Raw genomic sequence first — 21,270 nt, 5'->3', positions numbered from 1 at the left:
AATCTATCTATGGAAGTTCAAGTCACCTCAAACTTTCTCTGCCTGATGATTGATGGTATCAATGAGGCAGCCACAAGAGTGCTGGTATTTTGCAACAGATTAGAGAGCTGTGTTCAGTAAAGCTAAGGGGTTATCTGTAAAACACACTCTTGGATGGATAATTGCTTTAAACTTCCATTTTGCTGGGACTGTATTTAAAAAGCCATTTTGAGGGTTCTCTCTCCAGTAATGCTGTCCTGGTTGGGAAATTCAGGCATCGTCCTTTAATTAGGTCAAATATGTTAAGAAATACCTTCCCCCTTCTCGTTCCTTTCCTGTTGGCGTGGTTGTCTTAAAATGTGGGGAAAGGCCATGAAGTATTGAAAAACATTTTATGTTTTCTTATCATCCTTTGTGTGTAATTATGAGGGAAGAAATGTCTGAAAAGAGTGAAGCAGTTCATTGCAGGCATGAAAAGAAATGCATCGAGCACCTACTGTCCACCTACTATGTCCAGCCCTCTGTGGGAACAAGCGCATATCAGACAAGGTTTCTGTTCTTGATGAGTTTTCAAGACCCTGCTGGGAATGCAAACATGAACAAAGAAAAGCCAGACGTTGATTTTATAGCCAACTGCCAAGATCATAAGAACATGAAGTCAGAATCGTGGAAGAAAAGGAGAAAGCAAATTACCTTTAGGTGCCTACCATGAGGACTTGAAAACATTACATGTCTTTTTTTTTTGAAACGGAGTTTTGCTCTTGTCGCCCAGGCTGGAGTGCAATGGCGTGATCTTGGCTCACTGCAACCTCTGCCTCTCAAGTTCAAGTGATTCTCCTACCTCAGCCTCTTGAGTAGCTGGGATTACAGGCATGCACCACCACGCCCAGCTAATTTTTGTATTTTTAGTAGAGATGGGGTTTCACCATGTTGGCCAGGATGGTCTCAATCTCTTGACCTCGTGATCCGCCCACCTCAACCTCCCAAAGTGCTGGGATTACAGGCATAAGCCACCTCACCCGGCCTACCTGTCTTTTTTATATGAAAACATGTCCTCACTGTCTTTTGAGTTAAGTACTAATATTACTACCTCTGATAGACTAATAAGGACACAGGGGCTTGTAGTTAAGGTCATTCATAAATATTATTTGCTTTCCCAAAGTATTTGCATAAAGTTATTCTAATATGTTTGAAATGGGTAACTGGATATGGGTACTATTTAGTTTAACTAAATTAGGAAGTATTGCTTGTCTTTATTCCTCCTCAGTGGTACAGCCTTGGGTTTGGAAGTGGCTGTTACTTAACCATCTCCTTCATGTGGGGTTTGCTTGTTAGGACACCGGTGACCAGAATTTGGAAACTCTAGTTGGGGAATTTAAACAGGCCATTAATTTCATTTTCACACTCAAATATGATTTAGGCCCTGCTGTTGGGCCATTGGAAACAAAGTTCCCATGTATTTTATTTGGTAGTTCTAAAAGCTTTGTGTTCAGTGACCAATTTTTTCCCAGTTGGCTTCATGCTCCAGGATTGTCCTCTCTTCTTTCCAAAGGCAGGCTAGATTACAGCTGTTTCCATTAAGGAGGTCTCAGGTGAAAGCTGCCTCCCTAATTTTAAAGCCATAACTTTGAAATGATGGCTTTGGAGCAACAGAGCCTGTGAAACTGGCTTGGTGCTTTTTTTTCTCTCTTTTTGTTTGTTTGTTTTCAATTTACCCTGTTGTTCTACCTCTCCTCCTTCCTCCATCCCTGACCCCAGGCAGTGCGGGAGGGATTGGGATTTAACCATCCATGAAGGATCTGGCAGCCTTGAAATGTGGAGGTCTATTTACCTAAAAGTCAAGTATGAGTCCAGAAACAAAGCACACACACCCACCCTCAACCTCAACCTGGATCCGATCTTCTCATTGTGAAGCAAAGGAACTCAACAAAACAAAACTTTTTAAGGCTCATGAGGTCCACTAAGTATTTCCACCGCTAAAGAAAGTCACATGACTCAAGAGAGGACAGTGAGTTGCCCAGCAGTGGCAACTTTTGAGGCAGGGACCACATCAATAAAAGTATCCACCACATCAATTTTAAGATCTTAATTTTTAAAAATGATTACTTTATGTTTCTGCGGGATGAGTTGAAAATCCATTCCATACTTGCTTAGTGAACTTTTAAAAATTATCCAGTGAAATCTTAATAGAAATATTGGTGCAGAGCTCTTTGAATGTAAAACTTAAATCACCATACCAAAGGCTAAGAATATGAAATAGTGGAAGGATGGCATGTGACAGGCTTGTGGAACTTCTGGGTAAGTGCTTTGGATGGTTTCTCCCCTTAGGCAGTACATGTGTGCTTTGAGTCAGACCTGCGTGTCTTCCTGGATCTATCCTGACAGCTGATAAAAGGCCTGCAGCTGAGAGCCTTACATATCTTTCCATGGCCACACAGTCTTGTTAACACACAGTGGGCAGAGAGGCCTGGAGGTGGTCAGTGAGTCAGCAGTGTGTTTCCCAGGATGGCGAAACACAACTCTTTAAAACGCTCTGGGGACTGTAACAGATCCAAGGGGAAGAAGGCAAAATAAGTAGAAAATATGGTTCCTGGAAGAGCTGATAATTCAATTGTAGCAAAAGAACCCAAATACAGGGAACTTCTCATTAAGTGAAAGTCACGAATATACCCAAGCATACCATGGCACGCAGGGCCATCTCAACTCTTCATGGATTACACTATCTACCATCTCTATCTCCCTCACCTTCCTCTACTTGAAAACCCAGCTCAGGCATCAGCTTTTTCAGGAAACCTTCTGACACCCCAGAGGAAGAATATCTTGTCCTCATACTTCTGCATGCCTATCTTGACCATTGCCCTTATCACAGTTTATTAGGATGTTTTTTTTCATGTGAACTGTGACCTCCATGAGGGCAGTGACTGGGGTTTACTCATCAGTGTAGCCCCAGCACCAAGCCTAATGCCAGGCACAAGTAAACACACGGTCATAGTGAGCAAATCAGTCAACAATAACTGCTGAGGGTTTACAGTGACAAGGAATGACCGTAAGGTCATCAGGCGTAGCTCAGATGAGTTGAGTTTTGAATGAAGTTTGAAGGAAGTAGAACTAATTGCATTGGTAGGAAGAAGATTGGGAGTATCATTTATGGGAAATGTCAGTAGCTGCCTTGAGCTGATTCTCATGGAACATTGTACAGGGGATTTTAATGAGAAATGGAATTAATAAAAGAGGAAAGAGGAATAGTCGGAGGACTGAAAGCACTTTGTATTCTGGACTTGATAGGCAGACTGTAATTCTTTCCACTACTGAAGATGAGAGGGTGGGCCAGTGCCAGCAGTGCCCTGATCACATTCTCACCAGAGAATCTATATTCAGCTTATTTAAATCCCAAAGTGCTTTTAGTTTAATGCAGCATTTCCTTCATTTCCTGTCTGAAATCCTTACACATATTTCAGTGGTAGCTGTGGGTTATTTCCACAAACTGTAGTAAACCTGCCCCCGCAGAGGTCCAAGCCAACTCAAGTTTTTCCTTAAGGCTGCAACTTTCTTATCTTTAAGTGACCTTAATCTCACATTTATTATGACTCGAGCATCATTTCTCGTGTATTCTCATGTAGTAAAAAGCCCTTACTTGAGTCCTGCAATCACAGCAGCACCATCAGGAAGAGGAAATGAGCAGAGTTGTTAAGCAGAACACGCTGTACCTTTTTAAACATTAACCATTGTTCAGGTCTGTGGACTGGGCTGCTGAAAGCAATGGTGGGAATCAGGAATTACATGCAAAAAAAAAAAAAACAAAAACAAAACAAAACAAAAAAAACTTACCTATGGAAAATTTTAGCATTCCCTTAATCTGTCTTGGTCTCCAAAGTTATATGGGCTTTTATTTTTAAAGACATAGAAGTGTAGTTAAGCTGACTTATCTCTTATCTAAAAATAACTCTATCTGACCCATGTCATGTTCAGAAGAGGACAGTCATGCTGTCTGACAGCATTTAAGTTGGTTTGACTTCACGCTATTAGAATCTCACTATGGAAGTAGTTTGTGTTCTATGAGGAACTTTGTCATAGCAATTAGAAGGAACTTAATAATCTTTGCTATTTGCTGCCATAGCCTAGATATATAGTGGGTTAGCAATGATTTTTATAATTCATGAATAACTTTTTGTTGCTCTCTTGATTTTGTTTTTCTATAAATGTGGATCATGGAAACCAGCATTTAAATGATTCTATTAGAAATGTGGCTGGCCGGGTGCGGTGGCTCACGCCTGTAATCCTAGCATTTTGGTAGGCCAAGGCGAGCAGATCACCTGAGGTCAGGAGTTTGAGACCAGCCTGATCAACATGGAGAAACCCCGTTTCTACTAAAAATACAAAATTAGCCGGGCATGGTGGCACATGTCTGTAATCCCAGCTACTCGGGAGGCTGAGGTAGGAGAATCACTTGAACCTGGGAGGCAGAGGTTCCGGTGAGCCAAGATCGTGCCATTGCACTCTAGGCTGGGCAACAAGAGTGAAACTCCATCTCAAAAAAAAAAAAAAAAAAAAAATTATTAGGGTAGTACTGCTGACACAATGGTATTTCTAATAACAAATTCTGGAAACAAACTAAATCTTAACTCTAGGGAAATAGTTTAATGTAAGCAACAATATAACTATTCTGTGTAGTATCAGAGTGCTGGTAGAAATGAAAATTTTTGAAAAGAAAACTTGTAACCCTGAAAAAGCTTGTGATGATGCCAGGCAAAAGTGTCATAATACTAAATTATATATACGGTTTGGTTGCTGCCATGTTAAAGGAGGAATGTTATTCACAGAGACAAAAAAGAACCTAAGGAAAAAATGTACCAATATTTTGATAGTAGTTAAGGTGGAATAATTATGGACTTTTTTTCTTCTTTTCCCGTAGAAATAGAAATGTTTTTTGCATTTTCTATGCCACTTTTATATGGAAAATGTAAACATAATTTTGAAAGAAAAAGAAGAGACCGGGGGTGGTGGCTCATGCCTATAATACCAGCACTTTGGGAGGCTGCGGTGGGCAGATCACGAGGTCAGGAGATTAGACCATCCTGGCCAACGTGGTGAAACCCCATCTCTACAAAAAATACAAGAAAATTTAGCTGGCTGTGGTGATGGGTGCTTGTAGTCCCAGCTACTCAGGAGGCTGAGGCAGCAGAATCGCTTGAACCAGGGAGGCGGAGGTTGCAGTGAGCTGAGATTGCACCATGGCACTCCAGCCTGGTGTGACAGAGTGAGACCCTGGCTCAAAAAAATAATAATAATAAAAATAAATAAATAAAGAGAAAGCAGTAATGTTTATAGCATTATCCTTGGTTAATGAGATAATGGGTGATATTTATTTAGATGGTTCTTACTTTCAAAAATTTCTACGATAAACATGTATAACTGCTTTTTATTTAAAAAATTTCTAAACATAGCAAAGGGACAGGTGTGGTAGCTCACACCTGTAACCCCAGCACTCTGGGAGGCCAAGGTGGGAGGACTGCTTGAGCTCAGGAGTTTGAGACCAGCCTGGGCAGCAGGGCAAAACCTCATCTCTAAAAAAAAAAAAGAAAGAAAGAAAGAAAGAAAAACAAAAATTAGCTGGGTGTGGTGGTGTGTGCCTGTAGTCCCAGCTACTCAGGAGGTCAAGAGGTGGGAGGATCACCTCTGGGAGGTCAAGGCTGCAGTTGGCTGCGTTCCAGCCACTGTATTCCAGCCTGGGAGATAGAGCAAGACCCTGTTTAAAAATAGTAATAATAATAATAATAAAGCAAAGGACATTTGGTAGTAAAACCCTTAAAATTCATGTCTCTTTCCTGACCCCCATGGTGCAGAAGACTCCTTGGAAGACCCTATTGGGTCAAATATGAAAAGATCTCTGTGAAATTCCTCAGACTCACGTTTGGCCCAAATGATGGATTGCTTGACAGTGCCACTGTTACGGTAGTAATGCAGACTGGAAATAATAATAACAATCATGAAAGTGTGGCCATTTAACTTGAATGCTGGTTTGATTTGCCGAAAGGTAGAAGTTTTCTATGTCGGTTAGATGTAAACGGCACAGTTCGGCAGGCCGCACTGTGAGGACAGACCTGGAATAAGAGATGCACTTGTCACACATATCATGACAGAAATATATTTAATGGGAAGGCGGCTGTCATTCAGAATTATAAAAGGCCTGGATGTTGGGAAATTTTTCCCTTCGAAATCCCCTACGAAGGTTTCAGAAACAGCTTTCCCCAGTTTTTTCACCTCTAGACCATCTCTGTATTGAGGGGTCTCTCCCTATCTACCCTGTCTGCCTGCTTGCTCTGTTTTTCTTCTTCTTCTCCCCGCCACTCTTAGCTCTCTTAGGTGTCTTGCTTCTTGCTTATTTGTTCCCACAATTCTACTGAGATGTCCTGACAGCTCTGGCTACAAGGCACTATTAGCAGACGGTTCCCATCTTGTTTTAAACAATCCTCTTTTAGTGTCTACTTTGCATAGCTCCTGGGCTCCATTAGCTTTAATTATCCAGCAGGAGAGCCACCCAGACAATTTCTGGTGGGATAAAATTGGACCTTTCCAGGGAATAACAACAAAATAAAAATAAATAAATTTAAACCCTGAAAGAGCATTAAGTCCTTGGTTCTGCACGAATCAGGAGAGATTATTTGCAAACCTCAGGATTAATAATCAATGAATTAGAAAGAATTCCTGATCCTATTAGAAATGCTAATCTTGTGAGAACAGAGAGAACGATTTGTGAGAGGAGCTGAGCTGCCAGGCTGTGCCTGTCTCCACTGTCCTGCTGTGTGAGAAAGGAGGGAAAGGGCGAAAGGAAAGAGCATTTGTTTAGTATCTACTGTATTCCAGACATTGAGCAAGGGACTCTCACACACTCCCTCTAGCTAGTCCTCACAGCAATCCTTCAAGGCAGTATTATGATCAGCCTTGTTCCTGATGAAAAACCGGAAGATCAGCAAGATTAAGTAGGCTGACCTGGGCCACACATCCAGGAAGTGGCAAATTTGGACGTGGGGGACTTGAATGCAGGACTTTGTAAGCCCAAAGGTCATCACTTTCTCATTACAGCAGTTGCAGAGCTTAGTTAAGTAGCTGGCAGCAATGTCTCAAGTTATTAAAGGCTGAAAAGCAAGGTACAGATCATCTCTTAGAGGCTGGCCTCTTGCTGTCATGGCCCCAGGACTCATTCCCACACTGACTGTATCTCATATGCCTGAGATGAGAAGTCACATTATCCCGGATTGTCTCCAGGGAGTCATACCTGTAAGTCTCAGAATTGATGGCCACTGCCCTAAAGCTAACTGACTACCCTATGTTGTTTGGGTAGGGGCTGGAATCATTCCTCAGCACCCATTTGTTCTCTGCATAATATCCCATTAAAATACATAAACTAAAAGGTAACACCTGAAACTCCTTTGTTATCCACTATTTTGGCGGAAGGTAATTAGGCAGTTTCCAGAGGCCAGGTGCTTGAGTGGAGAGCCAGGTAGATGAGTTCCAGAAGAGAAATTCTCCTTTGTCACATCAGCCCTCACCTCGTGTTCAGCCCTGTCTTTATGTTTCAATTTTCCTCTTGGTGAAATGCCAATAAAAATAGGACACTGGGTACAGGGATCTAAACCAACCATGATTTGAAACCTGAAATGGATTCAAATTACTGATTTTGCGGAATCATGAGACTAACTTTTGACTTTTTTTTTTTTTTTTTTCCTGAGACAGGGTCTCACTCTGTCACCCAGGCTAGAGTGTAGTGGCATAATCTGGGCTCACTGCAAGCTCTGCCTCCCAGGCTCAAACCATCCTCCCACCTCAGCCTCCAGAGTAGCTGAGACTACAGGCATGCACCACCATACCTAGCTAATTTTTGTATTTTTTGTAGAGACAGGGTTTCACCATGTTGCACAGGCTGGTCTCAAATTCCTGAGCTCAAGCGATCCTCCTGCCTTGGCCTCCCAAAGGATTGGGATTACAGGTGTGACATTTATTTTTTAATAAGCATTTAATTTTAGAATAGTTTAGATCTGTAGGAAAGTTGTGAATATAGAAGGTTTCGATGTATTGCACATCTAGTTTGCTTATTGTCAACATCCTATATTATGTATACTTGTCACAATTAAGGAACCAAATTTGATACATTACTATTGACTGCAGACCATGCTTTATTCAGATTGCCCTGGTCTCTCCCCAGCATCCTGTTCCTGGAACAGGAAAGGTCAATAGTAATGTGTCAATAGGATACTGCGTTCCATTTAGTTGTTATGTCTTTTTAGGCTTCTCTGGACTGTGACAGTTTCCAGACTTTCCTGGTTTGGGATGACCTTGAAGAGAACTAGTGAAGTAATCTGTAGAATGTTTTTCAATTTGGGTTTATCTAATGTTCTTCTTGTGGTTAGACAGGAGTGTATGGGTTTTTGGAAGCACAACTACAGAGGTAAAGTGCCCTTCTCATCACACTGTATCGAGCACACATGACTTATCACTGTGATTTAACATTTACTTTTATAGAAAATAAATCATGTGAAGATAAGCCAGTCTGAACCGGAATTGGACCTGTACATTTTCTGAAATGATTAAACTGGCACGAAATCAGATTGCCAAACTGTCTTGAAACAACAAACTAATGTTTCATTCAGTTTAAGTCCACGGTTGTAAGGTTTGTGTAAGCGCCTTTGCAGAAAATATTTGGAGTTCCTTAGAGAAAACAGCTGCCTGAAATATAGAATGTAGTTAGGATGCCATATATGAATAATTTTACTAAACTGAGAGCAAGCAAGTGCTCAGTCATTGCACAATACCAGCTGTAAAACCCTGCCTGTTTCACCTCCAGGCCAAAAATCCCCGGAAGACAATATTAGCAATGAACCAGACTTTCACATTTCCTGCCTCCCCTGAATTCATAACATTTCCAAACGCTGGGCTGCTCCTTAGGAGCCTGTACCATTCATTGCCTTATAGGGAAAGCGCTGGCAGAAATCACTTTTCATTTGTATTGCATGAGAACATCTTCATTTCAATGATTTAACCCTGATTAAATTTAGCCGTCAGCCTTTAAAGTTCTCTGAGAAGCACTCAAACTCAGATAGGGAAGAAGCACGCCAGCAGGTTCTCTGCAATCCTTTCCCTCCTACCTTCATGCAAGCTCCTTTCCAAGCAGCTGGGTGAGGCCTGGCATCATTCAGAGAGCAATCCTTTGCCAAGCTTGGAGGTGCTTGGTTTGAATGGATCCTCCCACCCTTGCAGTCCTGCTGGGGAAAGCAGTGGGAGCTCCCTGCGCCCCTGCCACTTTTGCATCTTTCTAGTTTAAATTGCTTCCTTCACTTTCTCGCTTCTCAGATAAATGCAGCCTGTGGCTTTTGGTTTTGATTTGATTTTTATTTTTAAAAATTTGGGATTCTTTCTATTTTTGCTTTCTTACCAAACTGTCTTGTATTTTTCCTCTTCCTGTTTTGGCCTTCCTGCCCCCAGCCCTACTGTGTTCATTGAACACCCAAGGTTAAACAATGGGACTGTTTCCCCTACTGAGTGTCTTTTTGTGTGCTCTCTGCTGCCTTCTTGCTACTCCGGTGTGTGCAGGCGGAGGGGCCAGGAATGGGGATGCAGTTGCACAGCATTCCTCCCTGGAGAGGGCCAAAGTAAGCCCATATGGAGGTGGCACACACAGTTCCACAGACCTCCTCCCACACCCCTTTTTATTTGTTCTTTTAACAACCCCAAGGGTGTCATTGATGCAAATTGTGTGTTAGAGTTTTCATCTTGTGCCTTCTGTGTGCTCACCATCCAGAAAACTAAGCAGAACAACTAAATGACCTAAAAACAGGTCCCTGGAATTCTTGAAGTGGGTTATGGCAGATAGCACTGCCTTCTGTTTTATCAGTATCCTGAAAAAAGGGGAAGATGGTATTTTGTAATCATGTCCATGTGCTCCAGGCTGGATTGATTATCAGGGCCAATCTTAGATGTTACACAATCCCCAACTACTTTGATCTGTTCTGTCCTAGTCAGTATACCCAGCTGGATAAATAACTTTAGTCCAAGCACAGCTTCCTGGACAAATGTTAAAAATTGATAATGTCCTACATTTTCTGGAAGCACAGGTGCTTCAGATCAACAGGGCTAATCTTGTTGAAACAACTAATGCTAAGCCTTTTTATAAGACAAAGAGCTTTTGTGTTTACAGGTTCAGATTTGGGAGGAAAAAGTAATTTTCTTGGAGCTAAAAATGTTTCCTTTAGAACTAATGGATTATTAACATTCAGTGTGGTTTACTGAACTCAAAAAAAAGAAGAAAAGAAGAAAACCAACCAAAACAAAAGTAATAAAACCTGCACTATTACTGTCAGCTTATTACAACAGTTAACTTCTTGCTTATGAGTTTTTCAAAGATGACTCCCCTGGAAGCTTCAGATAAATTTATTGTTATGAAACAGATATTGCTCCAGGTTTATCTGATCAGAACAGACCTAGGTGGAAGAGGGGACTCCTACTAGAACATGGCTAGTTTTTAGTCACTTAGAAATGTTTCTTATGATTGAATAGATAACCTCATAATTGGGTTCATGAGTACAAGTTTGTCAAGATTCCACTTTACATGGCATGGATATTCTCTACTCAAATTCTCAAAAGATATTCTTCTGTAAACCTATAGGCGAAAAGCAAAAGACTCATTCCAGCTCTTCTCCAGTTGAGAGAGGCAATGTAGAAGCAAGTCTCATTCTGTTGGTGAAGACTTTAAGCAGATCCTTAATCCTCTAGGGCCTCTGCTTCCTTCTGTCTAAAATAGGAAGTTCAACTAAGGTCTAACTCTAATAATCTGTGCACCAACTAGAACAGTGATTAAGAAAGCGATTCTGCAGTCAGATGGCCCAACTTTCAAACACTAGTTCTATCACCATGTAGCTATTGTTGGGCAAAACAGTTTACCTTTTGGAGCCTCCATTTCCTCATCTGTAAAACGGTTATAATAACAGCACCTAACTTAAAAGCTGTGGTAAAGATTATGTGAGATAATGATATGAAACACTTAGCATAGGGGCTGGTTCATAAGAGATGTTAGATAAATCTTAACTTCCATTAGTAGAGGACACATTACTGTAATAAAGTTTACTTATATGTGGTTTCCACTCTATTATCACTAAACTGATCATTTGAAAAAAAAGAGAGAGAGACACAGAGAGACAGTGTCTTGCTCTGTTGCCAAGGCTGGAGTGCAGTGGCATGATTATAGCTTGCTGCACCCTCAACCTCTTGGGCTCAAGCAATCCTTCCACCTCAGCCTCTCAAGTAGCTGGGATTACAGACACATGCCACCATATCAAGCTAATTTTTTTTTTTTAAGTTTTGCAAATATGAGGTCTCACTGTGCTGTCTGGGCTGGTCTTAAACTCCTGGGCTTTTGCTGATCCTCCAGCCTCAGCCTCCCACAGTGCTGGGATTACAGGCATGAGCCACTGCACCCAGCTTGATCAATTTTTATAGGGATGGATGAATCAGGCAAATATGGTTATAAATTCAGAAGTCACTTTTAATATGTCATCAATATTCCAGCTACTGGTGTTTTTGATGCCAAATAATAAGTAGGTATGTTGTATCCTCTGTGGATGGCTTCCTATAACTGCAGTGCTGGCATTAGAACAGATAGGTGCCACTGGAAATTTGGTTATTTTCCCAAATGGTCTCTGAGTTAAGCCCCCCAGAAAGGCTTGAAGCTAATAATTTTTGACAAATGATAGTAGCAAATTACAGGGCTATATACTTTTTAGGAGTGTGTGTATGTTGGGGGTATGTCCTCTTTCCTAGAATATCATATTCCTAAAATATCATGGCTAATCCCAATCAAAGCCACAGCAGCAGAGCCCTTGGTGATGGATGAAAAACATGACCATAAGGGAGGTGAGAGAGGAGAAGTGAGGTTCGTGGTGTTGATCAAAAAAGAGGAAAGCCTGGTTTCTAGTCATACACCTAAGCTAGCTGGGTGCATTGGGGCAAGTTGTTTGAGCCTCAGTTTTCTCATTTGTAAAAATCACATAATACCTGCTCAGTCCTTCACACAGGACCAAGTGAGGTCACGTGCACAAAGGGACTGTGCACAGTCATACAGCATTTCATAAATGCAAGGGATTCATTAAAAGGTTTCACCTAAGACCAAAGAATTGATGAAATAAGTCCATGGAAGTAAAAGCTTCCCTGAAACATTTTCCTTCTTTGAAGGTATTTGAAATCAACAACTTCCTATTTTGATTGTCCTTGTCTGAAGTGTTCATCTAACTAATTGCTACTTCATACAAGCAACCATTTCCACCTGGAAAGTAAGGACTTTGGAATCCCCTGCCCACATGTTAGACCCAGGGGCTCCCTGTGGGCCAAGCAGATCTGAAATCATCATTTGCTTCTGTCTCTCTCCATTGGAATAGAAGCTCCTCGAAGGCAAGGACGTTGCCTATCTAGTTTACTAGTACCTGGTCCAGGATACTCAACAAATGTTGTTGAATAAACGAATACACTGGGCCAGGCATGGTGGCTCATACCTGTAATCCCAGCACTTTAGGAGTCTGAGGCGGGTGGATCACCTGAGGTCAGGAGTTCGAGACCAGCCTGGCCAAAATGGTGAAATCCCGTCTTTATTAAAAATACAAAAATTAGCTGGGTATGGTGGCAGGTGCCCGTAACCCCAGCTACTCAGGAGGCTGAGGCAGGAGAATCACTTGAACCCAGGAGGCAGAGGCTGTAGTGAGCCGAGATCGCACCACTGCACTCCAGCCTGAGGGACAAGAGTGAGACTCTGTATTAAAAACAAAAACAAAAACAGAAACAAAAAACAAACAAAAAAACCCCACTGAAGTTGCTTTCCCCATCAGGATACTGGAGTTGCAACTGCAGCAAAACCAAACAAATAAAAGACCAGAGGAGTAGCAGAAGGGAGAAAAGGAAGCAGGGGAGGAGGGTATGGGAAGGAGAGAAGGGGGATGAGGAGGAGGAGGAGGAGGAGGAGAGGAAGAGGACATAATTTCAACAGGTGGAGGGCTCTAGCAAATGATTCAGGAACATCATCTCCTATGCATCCCTTACCCTACTCCCTCCTGGCTCCTAAACTCCATGGGGGGAAGGGCGGTTTTGCTGACAGGATACTTTTCAAACCAAAGCTGAAATAACTTCAAAACAAGGTGACGTCCTAGGGATACAAAGTGCCACGACTAGGACACGCTGCTTATTTAGTAAAATAAGATACAGTTTGGCCCTTTCCATTGCTGTAATGAGGAAACAGTGGTTCCAGCTGACTTTAAAACTGCTGCCTAAATGAAGGAATGAGGATCTTCTGGGAAATATAGGCTCCTAATGGAGGGTTGTGATTTGAAAAGGTTCCCACGCAGTGATTTTTTTTTAAAGGCAGTGGCTGCTTCTCCACCATAATCTGTTACATAATTACTGTGTAACTTTGTCACTGCCTCTTACAAGACAGATTGAAACTTACCCACCTAGACCAGCACGGCTGATACTTTTCTAGAATCTGTGGGACTCACTGGAATTGCATTAGAATTAGGGGATCTGGTGATTTCAGCCAAATTAGTTGCAAGAAAAAATGGACTCAGGGGCTCCTTTTCCTTCCCGGGCCTGTGCGGCCCTCGCTCTGTAAGGGATGCCATAAAGCCAACCTCTGGGAGAAGAACGTCTTCAGAAAAATTGAGCTTGGTGCCTTAGTAAATGTTTGACCCAAGTGACTCCTCCCCCACCCCTAAATTTTGACCTTTAGCATTGCATATTGGAGCCTGAAGCATCTGAGAAGCTATTTTTGTCAGAATTCTGTGATGAGGTTAACAGAAGCTGACTCTGGATAGCTTAAGCAAAAAGATGAATTTATCAGAAGGATATCGAATAGCTCACAGAAAGAGAGGCTGAAGGATCTGCTTTATCAAGGACAAGAGAAGCTCTAGGAATTCAGGTTTTGTGAATAATGCAGTTTCCTTAGTTTCACTGCCTCCAGGGTAAATGATTTCCAACCATTCTCAGTTTTTGTGTCACTTCTCTCCACACTGAAATTCCAGGTCAAGAGTATCTGATAGGCCTACCTTCAGTCAGGGATCCAACCTCCCTTTAGCCAGGATAGGGGAAGGTATTGTGATTGATGGTCGTTTCTCCTATAGGGGAAAAGTGGGTCCCCAACAGAAAAATCAAGGCTCTCTCTCCTCAGGATGTTGTGGCGCCGTGTCTTCACTTTGGCAGGGGAAGATGTGGCACTGAGCTAAAGAGAGAGGCGTGGAGGTGGGTTATATTATTTTTAGTTCACTATCTTCCAGTTCGACCTCATATCTTCTCTCTCCTCCAAATTACAAATTAGCATACCAGGCATTTCCACACCAGGATAGCATATGCTCATTCTCCTCAGGAACAATCTGGAATGCGTGAGCAGTTTAGAATTTTGGAGAAGGGGAAAAAATGAGTAAAAGGAGTGCTACTGGAGGTGGGAGAGTGGGTTTCATGCCCTCCTTTTGAGCTGTTGAATTGGTTTAAGTCCTCCCCAGAACAACACACTTTTGATATAATTTGATAGAAACTCCATCATCTTTCCACCACAGTACTTAAATTTTCTGTTTGTAATTTTTTTTTTTTTCTCTTTGAGACAGAGTATCACTCTGTTGCCCAGGCTGGAGTGCAGTGGTGTGATCTCGGCTCACTGCAAGCTCCACCTCCTGGGTTCACACCATTCTCCTGCCTCAGCTTCCCAAGTAGCTGGGACTACAGGTGCCCTCCAACACATCCAGCTGATTTTTTGTATTTTTAGTAGAGACGGGGTTTCGCCATGTTAGCCAGGATGGTCTCGATCTCCTGACCTCGGGATCTGCCCGCCTCGGCCTCCCAAAATGCTTGGATTCCAGGCGTGAGCCACTGCGCCCGACCTCTGTAATTTTTTTAAATGAGAAAACAAAGACACAATACTAGCCAATGATGTTTAATTCCCTTTTCTAAACAGACTTCTCTAAATGTTATCCCAATATTTTATCCAAATGCATCCTAGAGTAAAACAAACAATACTCATTAGAAAAGAAATTTGTTATGCCCGTGTAGGTTCTAGTTTGGCAAATATCTAATTCTATTGTTTTAGAAAATATATGGGTTTGTTTCTCCCTTAAGCCCAGTTGTTATATTTATTTAAACTTTGTTGCATTTTATATAGTCAGTAAAAAGTTAATCATTGACTTTGATTCATGTTAGAGCAACTGGGTATGTTCATTCTACTTTTTTCTCTTTTTCCTTTCAGTTCGAATTACCTATGCTAGCACTGCAAATTTTCCTCAGGCTCCTATTGCTATAAGCCACAAAGGCAGAAGGGAGCTGACATTTGCAGGACACCTGTCAAATGCCAAGCGTTATAACAAGTGTCTTTCCATATATTATTTCATTTACACTTGTAGTATCTTCATTCGACTTGTGTGTAACTAAAGTCCCAGAGAGGTTAAAAAAAAAAGTATCCAGAGTCACACAGCTAGTACTTGAAAGGTTCATATTGGAACTCTGTCTGATGTCAAAGCACATTCCTTTTATTATATTGCCAAATAAGATAGATATCAGTTCATCCACAGCTACTAAGCATTCCAGGAACAAATGCATGTTAGGAGTCCCTGAAGACTAAAATTGTGCTATAAGAGATAAGACGAAAGGGCTGAGTGTGATGGCTCACGCCTGTAATCCCAGCATTTTGGGAGGCCAAGGCAGGCGGATCACGAGGTCAGGAGATCGAGACCATCCTGGCTAACACGGTGAAAACCCGTCTCTACTAAAAATACAAAAAATTAGCCGGGCGTGGTGGCGGGCACCTGTAGTCCCAGCTACTCGGGAGGCTGAGGCAGGAGAATGGCATGAACCCGGGAGGTGGAGCTTGCAGTGAGCTGAGATCGCGCTACTGTACTCCAGCCTGGGTGACAGAGCAAGACTCCGTCTCAAAAAAAAAGAAAAAGAGATGAACGAAAGGAAGCAGACAGTGAGGTCTTGTATCTGACATATAGCCTCTTGGCTCTCTCTGCCCCTTCAGGAGCACCCAGAGGGTGGGTGGACTCAGAAGCTGGGCTGCTGCTGAGGTCAGTGTTGAGCAGTTCTAGCTCAGGAAGCAGGGTCACTGAAGGCTGGGGCTGGGGGACCATAAAGTAGTTCTGGAAGCCTATAGACTAGACCAAACACAGCTTTCACTTACAGGAACATTTATTCATTCTTTGATACAATGAGTACTTATTGTATGTGTCTATGAGAGGTCAGGCATACAAAGATGAATAAGACATGGTTCTTTCTCGAGGGACTTCAATGTGTATTGAGGAAGGGAGATAAATTAACAAGCCATTTGAGTAAATACTATAAACTATATTTGCCACTGCACTTAGATGACCTTTCTATAGTCAACATATCATGGGAACATGTTGACTTTTGACAACTCAGTATCCATTCCACCTTGATTTCCTTTTGAAGGATTGCCTGTTGGGTTGTTAAATCTGTTCCCTGAACCCCTTACTCACCAACAAACAGCCACACCTGACCCAAGCTGGAACAATGTTCACTCCCTGGAGTGAGGAAAGAGGGTGAAAAGATGGAGAAATGATGGAAGAGCATTCATTCTGGGGCACGGCACTGAGAACACTGTTGAATGTTCTAACCCTACCCATCCCTATCCGACCCAATTCTATCAATTTCTGAAACTTCTGGTCCATCCTGAGAGCAGACAGAAATCCTGCCAATAAATTCCCATCATTTAACAATGGACAGACAACAAAGATCCCTTTGGTGAGATATGGGGTGTTAAAGACTGAAAGCAGGGAGACCAGTTAGTGGCTATTGCAGTAATCTGGATGAGTATGGTGAGAGACTGAACTCCATGACTGGAGAGACAGTGAAGGGAAGACAGATTCCAGAATCAGAAGAGACAGAGCTAGCTGGACTTGGTGACCACTGGATGGAGAAAGTCAGGAATATAGAAGAGCAAGATGAGTGGTTTTTCAGAAACAAAACAGGTCAGCTCAGCTTCCCTTACTTCCTTTCTGTTGGTCTAGAAGTTATGTTCTCACTTGGCCTTGATTTTGGCATTTTCTTTCTTGCTAAGGCTAATTTCCTATACCTGCACCTTCCCAGCCCTGAGATGTACACATCACTTCCTGCTAAAAAAAATTATCTCCATTATCTAGGAAACTTGGCAGGGACACCAAATCCTCTTTTCATCCTGTATCCTACAGCCCAGGGTATACGTTTAAGTAGATTCTTGGAAATAGTCCTGAATAGCACATAGTACTCCAATATCAACAAGCACACTCTAATGATGACGGTGTGTCACAGGATGCTTACTAAGTTTGTGATCGCATTTACATGATCAACTACGTGACCACAGCCCACGCAGTTCACACAGCCTCACCACACCTTCCCTATAGGGATTCTCATGTGCTCTGTGCTATCCGCTCTGCTACAGAGGAAAGGTGCTCAAGTACTTGTGGTCATGTGGAAAGAATTCAATAGCACTACAGCATACAGAGCTGGACTTGGTGGACTGTGCTCTTTACTCAAAAGGCACACACAGGGCACAAGCAGGCAGCAACCTCTATGAGTCAGAGCCCGCTCGGCCTACTTGTCCTTTGCACCATGTCTTTTGAACCAATAAATACAGCAACACCCCTAGATAAGACACTACAATGTCTTATCTGCAGGAAAATAAGGCAGTAGCAAAATTGTGCAAGACACTGAAAAAGTATCTATAAGAACTAAGGACTTCACCCTCCCTAGAAAGCCCCTAGACTCTGGATTTGGGGAGCTCACCTTTGAGATAGAAAAAATTAATTGATAATGGCTTTGGTTGGGTCTTTCTAGTTTCTCATACTAGGAGATACTTTGGAACATGGTACTCAAAAATATATTTTAACAAACAAATTAGTAGTACTAGAATATCACGTAATTTCCTGGTGATCTTTTGAAAGATTAAAGAAAGGTATTGATATGTTTTAATAGCTTTTGGAATCCCTGCATTTTAAAAATCATGTGATTGAATAATCCCATTGTGTAGGATTGTGCAAGTAAACAATATGCTATGGACAGTCAGGCTGCAAAGGAAAAGGAAATCTCTTTTTTTTTTTTTTTTTTTTTTTTGAGACAGAGTCTTGCTGTCGCCCAGGCTGGAATGCAAGGCATGATCTCAGCTCACTGCAACCTCCACTTCCCGGGTTCAAGTGATTCTCCGATCTCAGCCTCCTGAGTAGCTGGGATTAGAGGCACATGCCACCATGCCCGGCTAATATTTTTGTATTTTTAGTAGAGATGGGGTTTCACTGTGTTCCCCAGACTGGTCTCGAACTCCTGAGCTCAGGCAATCCACCCGCCTCAGCCACCCAAAGTGCTTAGGATTACAGGTGTGAGCCACCATGCCTGGGCTGGAAATCTTGATAGATAATAGAAAGAGAAGAAACAAAAAGGTCTCACTTACAATTTATCCTCTCACTTTCTGCCAGATGATTAGATCACTGTATTTGTTAACAGCTTGATCACCTGTATTTTATTTCAAGTAAATTTTCTTCAGTTTCTTTGCCAACAAAGCATACTGGATAGAAATGCCTCAGAATCAATTTATCCTGCTTCACTAGTTTTATGCATTTTAGATTTAAAGAAACATCAATTAGAATACTTTCAATGATGAAAAGAACTCCATTAAGCTGCCACAAATGTCAAAAGTTCCTGGCTATGCTAACACTTATGTAATTGTTCTGGAAACCCCACGCACCGGAATAGACCTACAACACCAGGCATGACTCACTGAATATTTCTAAGCACATACTCTCTCTAAAATGATCTCCAGTTGGGATTTATTTTTTCAAAGAAAAAAAGTAAAAGACAAAATATGGTACATCAAATCCCAAAGTTTTTTCTGTGATTTTTTTGGGAAAATACTGTTGCCTCACATAAGAGCATTAGAAGATGCTGCTGTTTTCATTAATAAAACAACCAGATGGGCAAGCATTAAAACAGGTTGAAACTTTGAAATTCTTCCTAAAAATAATAAATAACATAGAGGACGTGTGGGTTCTCAAATTTCCAAATGGTCTTCATTTCCTGTTGTGATTTTATTCCTAAATTGGTTTTTTAAAACTTGTGGTTGGCAGCATATGACCAGTGTCCTAATCCCCTGAGCAATGTTAAGGAAAATTATACATGCCATAAAATGCTAATCAGCACAGGAAGGCCTGGGACCACACCACCAAGGCTCATTTGTAGCATATACTCCAACAGCTTTTACTGCATATTTTCTTTAAGTCCGAATGCTTGGGGGAGATTTACCAAAGTATATGGCATAACCTGTATTCCCAAAGGCTGATGTTGGGTGCTACTTTCAATACCAAAGTAGTGCATTTTTCTTTTCTTTTTTTTTTTTTTTTTTTGAGACTGAGGCTCACTCTGTAGCCCATGCTAGAGTGCAGTGGTATGATCTTGGCTTACTACAACTTCCAGGTTCAAGTGATTCTAATGCCTCAGCCTCCTGAGTAGCTGGAATTGCAGGTGCCTGCTACCATGCTTGGCTAATTTTTGTATTTTTAGTAGAGATGAGGTTTCACCATGTTGGCCAGGCTGGTCTCGAACTCCTGACTTCAGGTGATCCACCCGCCTCAGCTTCCCAAAGGGCTGGGGTTACAGGCGTGAGCCACTGTGCCAGCCATGCATTTTTCACTAGCAATATTCAGAAAGGAGTTTAGGAATTCAGTCAATGGCAAGCCAAACCAGAAGTGGCAAGGCAGTTCTGCCAGGCAGTGAAACAGGACCTAGATAGCAATTTGTGTCTAGGCAGTAACAGGGGATCTCAGCACATGGTTGTCATCGGTCTGTGTTCCACCTGCAGAAAGGAGAAGAAGGTGAACCCAGCAAGCAACAACCATAAGTGGACCAAGCAGCCTGGAGTGAGGCCCCAGGCCAAGGAGGGGACTGAAGTTCTAGGAAGGACTGATAAGAAAAGGCAACATTCCAGTCTTAGAGGAACTTAGAGGCAGAATGCAGAAGAAACAACAAAGGCAAAAGCCCAGTTATTTGAACTGGAATACAAGGTAGAGCCTGTAACAGGAATCAAGTGGAAACTTCACAGCTAGAAATAGAGCAGGAGCTCAGAACAGAACCCAGAGCCTGGCTGACCCGACACTGAGTGACATGAGCTACTTACATTTCCTCTAAGAGCAGACTTGGGCCCAGCACCTGGGGTAGGGCTGAGCTGCAGGTGACTCTCTGTGGCCCCCACTGGGGGTCAAACCTAAATTCAAGGGAAGGCACCAGGCAGAACAGCCAAACACCACTCACACCAAAGTCCTCCTGGCTCCAAACCCTGTTTTTTGTTTGTTTGTTTGTTTGTTTGTTTCACAACTTTATCCGTTTTGGCAAGCTGTTCTTGTTATCCAGAATTCGCAAGCCCAGACTCCTTGGGCTGCTCATTCTTCAAGATCTAGTTCAAAAAGCGTCTTTTCTGGGCAGCACTTCCTGGTTCCTCTGGGTTCCAGGAATGCTTTATACATGTCTCCATGATGTGTATACTATACTTCGTCTTGTCCTGCTTTAGTTCAGGTCTCTCTCCCTGCCTAGTCTTCAGCCTTACCCAACAAGCCTCAGCATCTCTTGAGCCCAGCATAGTGCCAGTATAGAATAGGACCTTGATAAATGTTTGATGATAAATAAATGAATGAAGTGACTGCATGAACAAATGCTTGAGTGAAAATCATTTATTGAAAATTAATCTACTAAATAAAAATCCATCAATCAATAAACAGGTTAATCAATACCATAGATTGAATATGGAATACAAAATAGAAACAGTAGCTAACACGTATGTATCACTAACTGTCCCAGGCCCTGTGCTCAGTCCTTTACATAGATTATCTTCTTTCATCTTCACAACCCAAGATATGAGTGCTATTTTAAACCCATTTTACAGATGAGACAATACAGGCAACATATTAGAATCTTTAAGAACTCTGTCTGATCTACTTAGCAATAAGATCCCTCGCTTCTGGGGCCCTTCACTTGCCACAAGGGATATAGTGGCTGTTAAGGGGTAGGGGTAAGGATGCTATCAGACTCTGCTTATGTCCCATTCAATACTATTGCCAGGTCCCATGCAATATTTGCCTTTCCCCTCCTGATGGGAGAGACCATACTAGAATGGGCCAGAGGCCTCGTCACTCTCCTTGGAGCTCTTTACCCTGCTAGCTTCGGGGTGTGAGATGCGGTACAAACTGAAGTGAAATTATAGGGAGTATTTTTGTAATCACCTGATATTTGCCT

The sequence above is a fragment of the Chlorocebus sabaeus genome, chromosome 11, assembly GCF_047675955.1.
Source record: "Chlorocebus sabaeus isolate Y175 chromosome 11, mChlSab1.0.hap1, whole genome shotgun sequence".
Taxonomy (NCBI): Eukaryota; Metazoa; Chordata; class Mammalia; order Primates; family Cercopithecidae; genus Chlorocebus; species Chlorocebus sabaeus.
Note: the sequence above shows the minus strand (reverse complement) of the source record.